The sequence below is a fragment of the Cryptomeria japonica genome, chromosome 7 (genome assembly GCF_030272615.1).
Source record: "Cryptomeria japonica chromosome 7, Sugi_1.0, whole genome shotgun sequence".
In the NCBI taxonomy this organism is placed as follows: Eukaryota; Viridiplantae; Streptophyta; class Pinopsida; order Cupressales; family Cupressaceae; genus Cryptomeria; species Cryptomeria japonica.
Genome location: NC_081411.1, coordinates 620,604,086 through 620,615,025, shown reverse-complemented (window position 1 = coordinate 620,615,025; position 10,940 = coordinate 620,604,086).

The following is a 10,940-nucleotide window of genomic DNA, read 5'->3' as shown; positions in this document are numbered from 1 at the left end:
CGTCGAAAACATGAACTTTCACAAAGAAGACAAAATACACTCCAAACTCCAAACATACAACCTAATGGACTAGAACCAGTCCTTATGCCAAAATTGAAAAGGGTATTTGCTCACCCTTGGGTGCTCCTACACCACCTAGGTTGGGAGGTGAGCCTCCATGGTCACAACCTACAAGTTTTATTTGCAAAATCACATTTGGGTTGAAAGGATGGAGATGAGATAGATCTCCTAAAAAGTGGAGCTTAAGGATGCTGAAAATGCACCCCTTTGTATATGCCTATTTCATCTTGTTGTATTTAGTCTCTTCACTAAAAATGTAAAGAAGGAAAGGCTCTTATGTATCTCCTTGTGAACAATGTATTTCTAGAAAAAGAAAGAGAGATGCATTTTCTTGTTGTTTTATTCATGATTCATTAGATTGGAATCAAAGGAGAATTCAATAAAATACTTCTATTCTGCTATTGAAAAAGTGCATTTTTATTATTGGTTCATTAACTTTGTCAAAGATTGAAAAAGGTTTAACAAACATACTTATTAAAGTCAGTTTCAGTTTTAAACACAGAATGGGAAATATTTATGTTTTATCATCTTAGTTTTATTATTGTTTTTCTGGTTAAGAAGGAGAGAGCATAATATAGTTGCAAAAAATGAATCTCATATTTAAAATAGTGTTTATTCTTGTTCCATAATGAAATATTGCTAGTACTAAAAGAGTCAATATTGTTAAGATAACTCAAGATTCTGGAAATAGAAGGAACTACATATTGAGCTCATGTATTATTTATTTATCTATGAAGACATAATGCTGGTCAAAGGAAAGTATCATTTCTGTTGATAAACTAAAGTGCAGTTCTTAAACTGGGGCTATAAAATTTCATTCTGGAATAAAAGTTGATGTAGCATATTTTCTTTATTATTTTGTATCATTTAATAAATATGGAAAATAACAGAGCGCTTACCCTTACGAGATTACCATGATTTTAGTTGTATGTCTCTTCATGTTTATACCCTTATATAAAAAAAAAAGAATATTCAAGTAAATCAATATTGTGTTGCTAAACTCCAATCTGCCATAGAACGGTTTAAAACAGTTAATAGATAAACTCCTTCAACTATATAAATCTATTTGTGCAAAAAAAAAAAAGATAAAGCTAGTATTATAATTCTGGGATGTATGTTTCTGCATTCTGATAATGTTGTTATAAAATATAAATGGTTCTACATATATAAAATAAAACATGAATTTGCTAAACAAAATAATCTGGTTATTCTCCTAGAAAACAAATTATTTTGTTTAGCAGATTCACAGCCCGCGACCTCCACTGTGTGGGCCGCAGCACACACTGTGATGCCACATGCAGCCACCACCTCTCACTCCCCCCCCCCTCTTCGCCATAGCCAATGTTGTTGTCAGGTTTAATCCCATCGCCCGTGCCTTAGTATGTCGCCCTGCGTGGGATCATCGCCTCTGCCATGGGTGAGCAACCCTGCAAAAAAAAAGATTAAAACAATAAGAAGAAAAGAAAACCCTACGGGGTATAAGGCATTTAAAAATATATATATATCAATTCTAAGGGCTTGATTTAATTATTAATGCTCGTCTAAGGGAAGATTTAACTCCTAGGCAACTTTATTTATGATTTTGCTAAAAAATGATGTATGGTATTTTGCTTTTATTTGCTTTTTAACAAACATTGAAATAATGAATTGGTATTAAATATTAATTTAATAGATTAGCTAATTTAATGATGATTTGGAAACCTTGTACTCATTCGCTTATTTAATTAATTAATATTAATACAAGCAATTTGTACTAATGATAACTTAAAGGATTTTGGAGTTATTTAAAATTATCAATGAACTGGGGAAAACTTGATATTCCTTTACGTAGATAAATAATTGATATTAATTCAAGAAATCGTATTAATGCCAATTTAGTGGAATTTGGACTATCTAAATATTGTAAAATATAATTAAAATTGGAGGACCATTGGGTGAATTTATTTAATATTTAAAAGGAAAAATTGTCCTTATAAAATTAGTTTATTTTGCGTTTGATGATGGGAGTTATTGTAATTATTACGTAAAATAAAAATAAAATTCGATCACTTAGGAGTTGGAGATGAGACCTAAGATTTCTAGTTAAATTTTAATTCATCGCTCACTTTAGAAACCCATTCTTGATGCCATTTAAGATTTATTTTAGTACAACTTGTTAAGTTGTCTCAACTAATTAAACATAGGTCACAAGTAATTAAGTGTATTTAAAAAAAAAAAAATTGTTGTGTTTTTTGCCCAAAAGTTTGGGCATGACATTTTGGTATCAGAGCCCTAAGTTCATACACTAGTGAACATGGGCTACATTCATAACTTAGTTGAACCGAACTACAACTTCGGAGTATAACACCTAGGTGGAAACTTGCAAAATAACAAAGTGAAACATAAGTGAAAATTCTTTTTAAACCAAAAGATCAACATATATCAATTCAAGGGGCTCCAAGGGTCACCAAAAGCCCTGAAATTCGAAACTTATTAGTCATATTGGTTATGGCATAATAAGACCCCAAAGGCTACAAAATTTTCAAATTATATATATATATATATGAAAATATTTTTGAAGTTTAATAATGGTATTTAGATCATTAGTACATATGAGGTTGTCATTCAATTAGAACCTAAATGCAACAATTGCCCTAATCAAATCAAGTATGAGGAGTTAATTCTATGATAGAATACCTCTGATGGTAACTAAAACAATACCATCCTTTGGGGTATGTTCTTGACGTGGCAAGTCAAGCAAGCTAGTTAGACATTAGATGAAGGCACAATAAACAAGATAATTAAGATAGAGACAGATCTAGTTAACTTTTTAAGCTATGCAAAATTATGGTGGTTCGAGAACCAGGACTGCCATTTGAGGCATCAATAAAGAAGAGTTAAGAGGTACTCTTGCAAATCTCGGGAAGAAATAGTAACCTATCTTAATGAATAGGTACCATAAGTGTGTGGCCATGCTAGGTTGCTCATTAAGAATATTTGTTAAAAAATTCTCATATCAATGCAAGAGGGTAGTGTGGATAACCTTGAAGATAAGGACTAAAATGATGAATGACAATCTCCTTGATAAGTGAACCCTAGTAATACTATAGATGAATTGAGATAAGAAGATAGGAGACATGAACCTCTTGGGATAAAACACGTAATTGCAATAAACCCTAACTTCTTCTGTAAGTTAGATAATTGGGGAATCAAGCAAAGTGAAGTCACAACTAGTTCCTTTATGGGAAGATAATTTTGAGAGGACTAAGTAAATGGCGAAAAGGGTAGAGATGATTTGGGAACCATGCAAAATCCCTATTAAAGTACAAAGAGTGTAGAAGAATCATGATCTAATAATCAAGGAGTGATTAACTTATATCTGTTCAGAACCTAAGGAGAAAAGTGCAACCCAGTCATGACTAGTAGCTAGATACAAGATAGTATGGAACACAATTTAACTACTTGGCACAACCAAAGTAGGTTCGTAAAAATTATGGCACTCAAGTGTGGAAGTATGTGAAACATTAAGTATGGATGAGACAACATGCAATTGGATAAGGCTTATGGAAGGATAGTATAGCAGTATTATAATACCAAGTTCTAATGAGAATTAGTTGGTAGTGTAAAATGTTTATGAGAACAATGATAAGCAGTCGAATTTTATGGTTAGCTAAGGGAGAACTTGGAAATTATGGGAGTCTTAAGATATTGGTAATTATTGGACACCTTTGTGTTTTTGATTAAGGTAAAAGCAGGTTTTGAAGGGGCCCCGAAACCCTTTACAAGCAGAACTTAAACAACAAAGCTACGAGAGATAGAAAAGAATAGAAACCACAAAAAAACTAGCGGAAACCAAAGAAAACCCAAAAAAGCCCCAAAAAGCCAGTAGGCCTTCCAGCATTTAATTTTTTTCCAGGGCTTTAGCTAGGGTGTTGCTGATATCATACAGCTCTTTGATGTTGTCTTTGAAGTTGGGGGGATCCTTTGTTGAGGTAGCCACAGCTTTCTTGATACTGGCCCTGGTTCTCTTCGTAGTACCACCCACCAGATTAGCATCACCACTTCCAGTCTGGATGGTCTCTTCTTCCAGGTCAAGATCCATGACCGGTTTAGGAGTACAGGTGTGATCAACGACCTTGGTGATGTCCTCCAGGTTTTTGATGACAGCACAGAGGATACTTGGGATAACTCCCATCAGATTTTTCATCGCTTCTTTTCCCTCTTCCAGTAATTTTACCTTTTTCTCCATTTCCTGCTTCCAATTAATCTACTCTCTATTTTCATCCTCCCTCTTTCATCTGTTTTAATCCCTTTCTTGTCCAGTTTTTTCAGGGTCTCGTAGGTCCATCTATCAAAATCCATTCTGGCCTCAGAGAGCTTCTTGAGGTTATCTAGGATAAGCCCTTTACTAGCATTTTCCTTGACCTCGCTATCCCTATCCTTAGTCAGGTCCTTCTCAGAGTCTTTGTTCATTTCCTTCTCAGAGTTCCCTCTGGTTTCCTCGTTATCCTTGGGTTTTGCTTCTTCCATCAGATGGTTGTTGTCCTTACCAGGGTGTTCGCTAAGGGTAGGGCTTTCTTGACCAAGCTCATTATTGCCGCTTTCTTCCTTGTTACCCAACTCCTCGTCTTTCCATCTATCTTCACCGTTGGAGTCGTCTGTCTCCATACCACTGCTTTCCTTGACAATGTCCTCTATTTCCAACCCAGGGACGCTTTTCCTTTTTTTGCTGGAGGACGCCTTCTCCTTACTAGTTTCTCCCTCTTCCATCTTTCTCTTGCCTGGAGAGGTAGAAATCCTCTTATTCTCTAGTAGGGCAAGGGTTTTGCAATGCTCATAGATGAGTAGCAGAAGTCCGCAGTGGAGTATCGGGTTGGAAGGGTTAGTCTTGTGTTTGTTGAGGGACCTAGAGAGGTAGTATGGCAGGGACACCTTTTTGTCGTGTCTGAAATGGTTTAAGAGTATGAAGTGGTAGGTGTGGGCCCTGGAAAAATGGCCTTCAACTGTGATGTACTCCATAATTGCATTCAGAACCCAGCCCCACAACTTCTTGATGTTTGCAGCTTCGTAGTAGCCCCCAGTAGCCTTGCCAACTTTAGCTCTCTCTTTCTCTTTTTGCGGGAATAGGTTAACCGCATTGTTGGAGACCTTAAGGTCTTGAAAAAAATCAAGCCCAAAGTGGGGCATTCCGGTCACAGTGGAAATGAGCCCAGCATCCAACTTAAACTTAACTGCATAAAGTTTAAAAGAGCCATTAGACCATTTTTCGAAAATCTTGGAAACGGCTTAGTTAACCCTACCTTTGTCATAGTCCTCAAGTTTCTCCATGAAGCTAGTAAGAGAGCCCTTCTCCAATTTCACCCAGACTTTAGGCATCGCTTTCCAGGTCGACGTATTGTCTGGTTCTTCCCACCTTAGGTCTCCTCCCATCTTCGGATATGGGTTGTTTTCTCTGTTTCTCTACAAGTTATCACCTTCTTTTCCAATGTTGCTAAAGTTTTTGAGCTGGGTAACCCACAAAGCATGCGGCACTTAACTAGAGATAATAGAGGATCTATCATGGCGCCATGTAATGATGGCCTTTCCAGCAAGGCATAAATGATGCTTTTTACTTGTCATGATTAAATTGTCCTTCTCTCCCCGTATAACGGTCCTTTCTGATGAACTCTTTGATATTTAAATTGAGATCCTCCTCGTGCCAAATCATTTGGGAGTCAGAGTTAACTCCAGTGTTCACTAAGCAATCTGCCACGCTGTTTTTCTCTCTGAAGGCATGTTGAATAATGATTTCTTTGAAACTGGCAATGATCTCCCTAGCTTTCATGATGATATTTTCAATAGACCAGGAGGGCTCTGATTCCCCCTTTAGGCACTTTATGATATTGAGTGAATCTCCCTCAAGCCATATTTTATCATAATTTAGACTTTTGGCAATAATTAAGGTATTCAAGGCTACAGAGGCTTCAGCAAAATGGCTAGTTTGATTCCCCAGAGGACCAGCCACCACCTTGAGACAACTTCTAGCAAAATTCCTGACAATGCCCCCATATCCAGCTTTACCCAGATTCCCTTTAGAGGCCCCATCAAAGTTAACTTTAATCCATCCCTATGGGGGGAAACACTAGACTAGACCTTCTCTTACAGTCTCCTTGCTAGTGGTAGTAGTAGAAAGGTTCCACCTGTCTTTAAAATCATCTTTAGCAGCAGGTCCCTGATCAGTGCAGTAGAGACTTTCAAAGATACTCCTAAATATTTTATCTACAACCACTTCAGGAAAAGCCCTTTCATCCCTAAAAATCATGTTGTTGCGCTCTTTCCAGATATTCCAGATAACAATCGGTAGAGTAAGTTTCCAGGTCTCCACAATTTTAGGATTAGAATTAGGGTAATGCCATTGAAGACAGGTGTCACCAAGAGAGTTCGGGAAGACCCAACTCAGGTTCCATTTGGAGAGGATGATTTTCCAGATATCCTGGCTAAAAGTACATTGATTGAGAATATGGCAAGCTGTCTCTTCTTCCCTGCAGCAAAGAGAACACCTGTTAGGAAAAATAATACCTCTTTTGTGAAGATTGTCGATGGTTAATACCTTATTTTGGATGAAAATCCAGAAGAAGATATTGACCTTAGGAACTAACTTCTTGTTCCAAACTTTAGCCCAGATGGGAATTTCTTCCACCGGGGCACTGTGAATAGCCACTGCAGAGGAAATAGAGTTTTTCCCATCCAGAGTTTCCCTCCATATCAATCTATCATCTTTGTTGTCTCTAGGGATTTTGGCAGAGAGAGCTATTTGAAGGAACTTGAGTCCCAGACACTGTTGGCTAAAGTCAATCCATTTCCCATTTCTCCAGTAATCTCTTACCATTTCTCCATACCTGCTTTTGAATCAGTCTTTCCAATCTTTAATGATTGGGATTTCCTCCAAAGGTTTATCCAGGATCCATTTATCTTTCCAAAATCTTATTCTCCTCCCATCTCCAAGGTTCCAAGTTCTACCAGCAGCAGCTCAACTTTTAGCTGATTGCACAGCATTCCATATGGCAGATCCTTCAACATTAAAAGAGTTGTCAAAGAATTCTTCCTTAGAAGGTTGCATATAGAGATATTTATTTTTTCAGATAGAGTTCCATTCTCTTTCTTTCCCTTTGAATCTCCATATTTGTTTGGCTAGTAAAGCTTTATTCATAGTACCAATGTTCCTTAAGCCCAGCCCACTAGAGGCCTTAGGCGAGCAAATTTTATTCCAGGCGATTCTATTTTTAGCTTCCACTCCCGACCAAAGGAACTTTTTCTGGATTTTTTCAATGGCTTCCTCAAACTTTGAGGGGATTTTGAACAAGCTAAGAGCATACGCAAGAAGATTTTGGAGAGTGGCTTTGAGCAGAGTGATTTTTCCTGCTTGACTTAGGATAGCCCCTTTCCAGCCAGCAAGTTTCAAGTTGATTCTGTCAATTAGCTTGTTCCAGAAGGAATCCTCAGGCTTGAGACACAAAGGAAGCCCCAAATAGGTTGAGGGAAACTCAGTGATGTTGCAGCCCAGAATCCTGCCAATCCTTATTTGCCTTTAAGTCGGGGTATTGATGAAAAAAAGAGAGCTTTTATCCTAGTTGATTTTTTGGCCAGAGGCAGATTCATAGGTGTTCAGAATAATCTTCATATTTTTAGCTTCCATGATGGTGGCTTCCCCCATGGTGATAGAGTCATCAACAAATTATTCATGAGAATAGACAACATTGGAAGAAGAAGGTTTTAGGCCCTTAAGATTGCCATCTTCCACATTTTTAAGGATGAACCTTCCCAGGCATTCAGCAAGAATAGAGAACAGGATAGGGGATATGGGGTCCCCCTGTCTGAGACCTCTAGAGCTTTTGAAGAAACTGGACGGGGAGCCATTGACAATAACAGTAGAGGAGGAAGTTTCCATAAGTTGAGAGCAGAGCTAAATAACTTTGTCCCCAAAACCAAACGCTTTCATGATCCTAAGGAGAAACTGCCAGTTCACTCTATCAAAAGCTTTAGCCATGTCTAACTTTAAGAAGAATCCCTGGTTATTCACCACTTTCAGGGAGTGGATGTTTTCATGAACGAAAATGATGGAGTCCAAAATCTGTCTTCTAGGGACAAAGCCATTCTGCTGGACAGATATAATCCTTGGAAGAATTTCCAATAACCTGGAAGTCAGAACCTTGGATAAGATCTTGTAGACAGAGTTACACAAGCTGATGGGGCTAAACTTGTTAAGAGAATCAGCTCCAGGGATCTTTGGGATTAGGACAATGAAAGTAGTTTTCAGTCCCTTTAGGAGTCTTCTAGAGCCAAAGAATTCCTTAACACCATTGCATATGTCAGCCTCCACAATGTGCCAGAAGTTTTGGAAGAAGAACATGGGGAAGCCATCCGAACTACGGGATTTATCACCCTGAAAGGAGAACACCACCTTTCTGATTTCTAGATTAGAGGGGATGGGGGATAAAAGGTGGTTGTCAACTTCTGACAGGATAGGAGGGATTGCTTGTAAAAGGGTGTTTTGCTTGCTGAAATCCAGGATATCCGCATCACCCAGCAGGGTACTGAAATACTCAAGAGCTTCCTTCCTTATGTCACAGTCCTTTGTTAAGATGCCTTTATTGTAATTTAGTTTGGATATTCTGTTGGCTGCCCTATGCTTTATAGCAGTTAGGTGAAAGAAGCAGGTATTTTTATCGCCTTCCTTCATAAACAAAGCTCTAGATCTTTGTCTCCAGAAAGTCTCTTCATTAGAAATGATGGTATGGTTTTAGATAAAAGATCTTTTGCAGCCATCCTAAGATCTTCGGTCAACCTCACCTCTTGGATTCTATCCTGAATATACTTTATTTCATCTTTGGCTTGAATTTTGTTCTTGAATATGTCCCCAAAAAACTCTTTGTTCCATGATTTAATTTTGGCTTTTATGATATTGAGCTTTTTGGCGATTCTAAAAAGAGCCTTGCCCTCCACTTCAGAGTTTCGCCATTCAGCTATGCAAGCTTCCAGAGAAGGATGGGAGAGCCAAGCTTTTTCAAATCTAAAAGGGAAGTTTCTCTTTGCTAAAAAAGAGTTGGCAGTAAAGGAGATGGGGTAATGGTTCGAACCAATTTTGATAATAGAGGCGAGGGAACAATTATACTTAGAAAGCCAGTGAGGAGAAATTAGAGCTCTATCAAGCTTGACTTGAATTAGATCGGCTCCGGTTCTTCTATTGGTCCAGGTGAAATTGATGCCCTGGAGATCCACATCAATGAGAGCTTGGTCATTAATGAAGTCCATAAGGTCTTGTTTCCCATTAAGTTGTAAGGGGATACCTCCCATCTTTTCTTCGTCTTTGAGTGGGGTATTGAAGTCTCCCATAATAATCCATCTTTGATCAGCAAATTGGAGTCTGTCAGCTGCAAGGCTTTTCCAATATTTAGCTCTCCCGGATTTGGTATTAGGTGCATAGACATTAGATAACACCCAGACAAAGTTGTCCTTAATATGCTCAAGCTGAACAGAGATCCTATTAGTAGTAGAGATGATTTCCTTTCTAGTAATGGTTTTTTGGTTCCAAAAAATCGCAGTTCCTCTAGAAGCTCCCTCCGAGTTTGATCCTATGACTCCATTTTCTTTGAAAATTCTAATCTTTTCAACTTTTTCTTTAGACATCTTGGTTTCCTGAACAAGGACTACATCCGGTTTATGATCTCTGATGATGTTCCGTAACACATCCTACTTATGAGGGGCGTTCAGCCCTCTAATATTCCAAGATATTATCTTCATATTTTAACTGGGGATAGGGCTAACTCAATGGAACACTGTGTTCCATCAGCATGGTTCTTCCATCTTTCTTGTTCCCTTTGATGTTATAGGGATGGCCTACCCTTCTTTTTGTTATGACTTCCAACATCTGCCTTTTTCTTGATCTTGTTTCTAGTTGAGATTCCTCCATTGAATTCCTCCTTGTTTGATCCGAGTATCCGGAGATTCCCATCTAGCAAATCCGCACTATGAGAAGGGGTTTTACAAAGGTTGTGCTTTGGGCTTCCATTGGTTAAAAGAAGTAAAGGCTCAGAATCAGAAGGGACTTGAGCTTCATAAAAGTTTTCCTCAGCCGGTTTTGATAGAGATAGGGCTGGAATGGTCTCTTCCTTCTCTTGACTCACTGATCCAACCTCCTGGTCCGGAGTAGATTCTTCCTTCTCCTGACTAACAGATCCAGTCTCCTGGTCCTCTGGGTTTTTTTTATTGTTCAACTCAGTTCCTTGCTCTGCTTTTTTTAGTTCTCTCTGGTTGGTCATTGGAGCAGACACAATCTTGTTGGTCGTTGCTACTACTCCCATTCCTCTTGGCTTCATTCAAAAGTTTCATCATATCCTTATTTTGGTTACTCTCAGATGTTGATGAGTCTCATTTTTTATTTATCATTTGCTAGGTCTTTTTGTTCTTGTTGATGCTATCAAACTTGTTTTCCTTGTTTTTCTTGAGCGGGCATGATTTAGCCCAATACCCCAATTTTTTGCAGTGGAAACAAGCAAATGGTAGAGATTCATATTCAATAGCTTGGGAGCATTTTCCAAGTTTAGAAATGATGTCTATGGATTGAGGCATATCTATCATTTGATTAACATTTACGCAAATGCAATCAAAGACTAACCTTAATTTAGCCACCGTCATCGGGTTGATCAACAAGAGTTCTTTGAAGGATTTCGCTATACCCTTGAAGACTTCCTCATTCCAGTGTTCCAATGGAAGACCCGAGAGGCGCATCCAAACTGGCACAGAAACAAAGAAGGACTCATCGAGGACGAGATTCGGGGCCCATTTCTGAAGAGACAGGGATGACTTGCCAAACATCCAAGGGCCTTCGCAGAGAGCTTTATTCATGTCTTCTTCAGAGTTGA